The sequence below is a fragment of the Nicotiana tabacum genome, chromosome 14 (genome assembly GCF_000715075.1).
Source record: "Nicotiana tabacum cultivar K326 chromosome 14, ASM71507v2, whole genome shotgun sequence".
Classification (NCBI taxonomy): Eukaryota; Viridiplantae; Streptophyta; class Magnoliopsida; order Solanales; family Solanaceae; genus Nicotiana; species Nicotiana tabacum.
Window position 1 is genome coordinate 3,188,255 of NC_134093.1, and position 3,363 is coordinate 3,191,617.

Below are 3,363 nucleotides of genomic sequence, written 5' to 3' on the forward strand. Positions count from 1 at the left end.
AACTTCAAATTTATAGCTACTATTATATATACCAAAACTGTAATATGAGAGTTATAATACGAGATTACGTAATTATGAGATTATTTTGTGAATATATATTTTTCATAAATATCTAAATTTATTGTATATAAGCATATAAAATAATTTTTGTAATTTTTATAATACATAAACTTTTATTTTTAATTTTAACCCTATAAAAAAGGACTCTAGAGAATGACTCTTTTGTCATTTAATATTTTTTCCGTTCCAATTTATGTGAATATGTTTGACTATGTACATAGTTTAAGAAAAAATAAAAAAAAATTGGTATTTGTGGTCCTAAATAAGTCAAAAAGGAGTCCAGAATATTTGTGTAACTATAAAAAAAAATTAAGGGTAAAATTAAAAATTTAGCTAAATTATTTTCAAATTTGGAGTAATTGTTTCTAAATATTATTGTTATCCCAAGTTGAGTTGAAGTACTTATCTTTCTTAATCCGAATCCAAAATTGTTCCAGTTTCATAGGATGACACGTTTCACTTATATTTAAATCTGAACCCTTTTTTGCTAGTACAAATCTACCGATTTTTTTCTCACACTTTATTACAACCTTTGCGGAAAAAAGAACAAAAATATCTCAACAGCTTTCTTCGTTTCCCCTCTTTTAACATTCTCAACAGTTGCAGGTTGCTGGGTTTTGATCGTTTAGTCCAGGACACAGGTAATTAATTCAATATATAATAGTTTGGAATTTTATGTTCAACCTTGGTTTATGGTTTCTGCAATTTCTGTTCTTTATCTTTATATAAATAAATAAATCATAGCTTTGCAATTTGTATAATTTGTTTAACATGTTGTCCAATTATAAGAATTAATTGTACCCTACAATAGATATTCCGAAGTGGTATCATTGATTCTATGCTCTGCTACAATATTTTTGGATAACTATTTTTATCTTTTTTATTTTACATTCAAAATACAACCTTTGGTTCCTAGTTTTTTTTTTGTATTTTGTTAAACATGTTCCAAAGTTTGGAACTTTTATTTTTTACTGTGGTTGGTAATTTGATTGATTTTGAAGTTAATTTCGGATCATAAATCTCTAACTGAATTGTGAATATTTCATCGGTATGATCATTTGAGTTATTATATATTGGTTATGTTTTTTGCCCCTCATTTACAGTCAAACTTCTCTATAACAGCCTCGTTTGTTCCGAATATTTTTGGATGTTATAGCGAAGTGCTGTTATAGAGAATATATATTATAACATAATATGAAATTTGGTTCCGGAAAAGGCTTGACTTTTATAGTGAAGTGTTGTTATAGCTATGCTATTATAGAGAGGACTGAATGTAGCTTTTTTTTTTTTTTTTTTTTGCAGCTGTTAAAATCTGTGAAAGTAGTATCTATCTAACTGTAGCATATGGGTGATATTCTCCCTCTGTGTGCCTCTCCCCGTGACTTGTCCCTCGACATTGCAACCGTTACCTGTGAGAAGGGCAGGCAGAGCTTGAAGACTGTGGTTTCCATTTTCAATAAGATAAAGAGGGTGTTTCCGGATAAAGACTATGTTCCATCAACCGGTAGTAGTAGTAAGTCTTTTTTACATAGTGATTGGCGTTCTTGACTTGAAATTTTGAAATATATCGCATACCAACAGATTGTTAATTTGGTAGTGTTAATACTAGCAGGGTGTACTATCAATCCTAGCATCTTTCAAATTGTGCTTTTAAAGATAAAATAGCAAACTGAAGTGGGGTGTACAAACACTTCTCTAGTGCACTATTGGACAAATTACAGATTGTACAAGAGAGCTGGAACTTAAGGAAGGAATGTATTAGTTTGACAATGTAGTCAGTGTGTTATAGTCTTGTCGTTGACGTTACCCCTAGCTTATGATATTTTCTGTGAGAGAAGGTAATAATAGTGTATCACCTAGGTGCATGATTCTGCCGTTACCTTTTGGTCATAGGATTTCCTTTGAAGTTCTTTTTAAAATAAAGTTCTGTCAGTTGTTACAAGTCTATTCCTAAGTCGCTTATGAAGATCCTGGTTAACCATGCTCAGATAAAAATGACTAGCTGTATACGGTGTTTTCCTAGCTTGGGTGGCAGATTAATGCCACAATTTATTTTGCTGATACTGTTTGGAGACGATAAGTTGCTTCTCTTTGGACTTTGAAGTGGTGATTTTTCTTTTGTGAAAAGTTGCACTCTACAATTGTGCTGGTTCATAGTCTTGGTGTGCTCGATCTTGTACTTAACTTTCTTTGAGATGCTGAATATGTTTTTCCCGTGTTTCTTTCAGGGCTTCTCAGAGAGCGTAATGACATATATTGGCTTCATTTTAGTAATGTTTCCATGCTGAGCATGGTCGCTGCATTCGTGCTATTAATGGGTGATCCAAAAGTTTCCATGATCTTCTTTATTTTTGACACGATTGTCCCGGTGTGTGGCTGTATAATTCATATGATAGCGTTTTTCACGGTCATTTATTGGCATCGCGACATGCCTTTCCGGTTAATTGGTGCCAAGGCGAAATTTATGATCGAGGTCATTCCTATGATAATTGCAGCAGCCCTGCATCACCTTTTGGAGTTCAATTATGGGTATCTCGCTCTATTAGTATGCTGCACCACATATTTCTATATATATGCCCACTTCTTGCACATAGCGTATGATATTGGGGGAATAGACGTATTGCTCGGATTAGTAATGCAGGTTCTTGCTTACATGTTGAACATAGAATTGTTAGTTAGAGCTTTAGTTTTGAGCTTCTGCTTTGGTTTATCTTTCTATAGATACATGACATATCGTGCTCCTCAAGTACCTGCTCATCATAAAAAGGAGTTAGAGCTGCCTTACTGATTTGAAGGTGTTTGTAGAGGACTAATTTCGTGTACATTTATAAATTATGAGCTATTTTTATCGTTTGTATTTAATATGAAAGTTTAATTTTTTTAATTAAAATTACTACATAATAAGTTAAATTATATCTTTATATATTTAATTTATTACTTGAAATTGTAACACTTCCCTTTTCCCGAAGAATAGAGAGTTTTTCCAATTAAATTACCATTATTCGAAATGGAATTATTTATTTAATTAGAGTCGCAACTTGGAATAATTATTATGGTCTCCAAAGTCACCGATTTATTTTAAAACCCTAAATCGAGGAAATTGACTCTATTTATGGTTTGTGAACATAGAAGGCCGGGTAAGAAATTAAGTTAACTCGGGAGAAGGTGTGAGGTGCTCCCGGATTTCGTAGCACGGTCGCTTTTAATCATACTTGGCTTAATTAATTGTTTAAATACGTATTTTAGAACCTATGTGCATTTTGCCTTTTACCGTTTTTAATTAATACGTTATGGGTTTATCTT

At 32.1% G+C, this 3,363-nt stretch overlaps 1 long non-coding RNA gene across 1 annotated transcript; it reads left to right on the forward strand.

Annotated features, from left to right (window-relative positions):
• The first annotated feature begins 572 nt into the window (after nucleotides 1-572).
• Nucleotides 573-2,895, forward strand: LOC142169120 (uncharacterized). The gene is made up of 3 exons (XR_012698862.1): nucleotides 573-701; nucleotides 1,363-1,573; nucleotides 2,289-2,895. It is a non-coding gene; the product is annotated as an uncharacterized LOC142169120 (long non-coding RNA).
• Nucleotides 2,896-3,363: the final 468 nt, after the last annotated feature.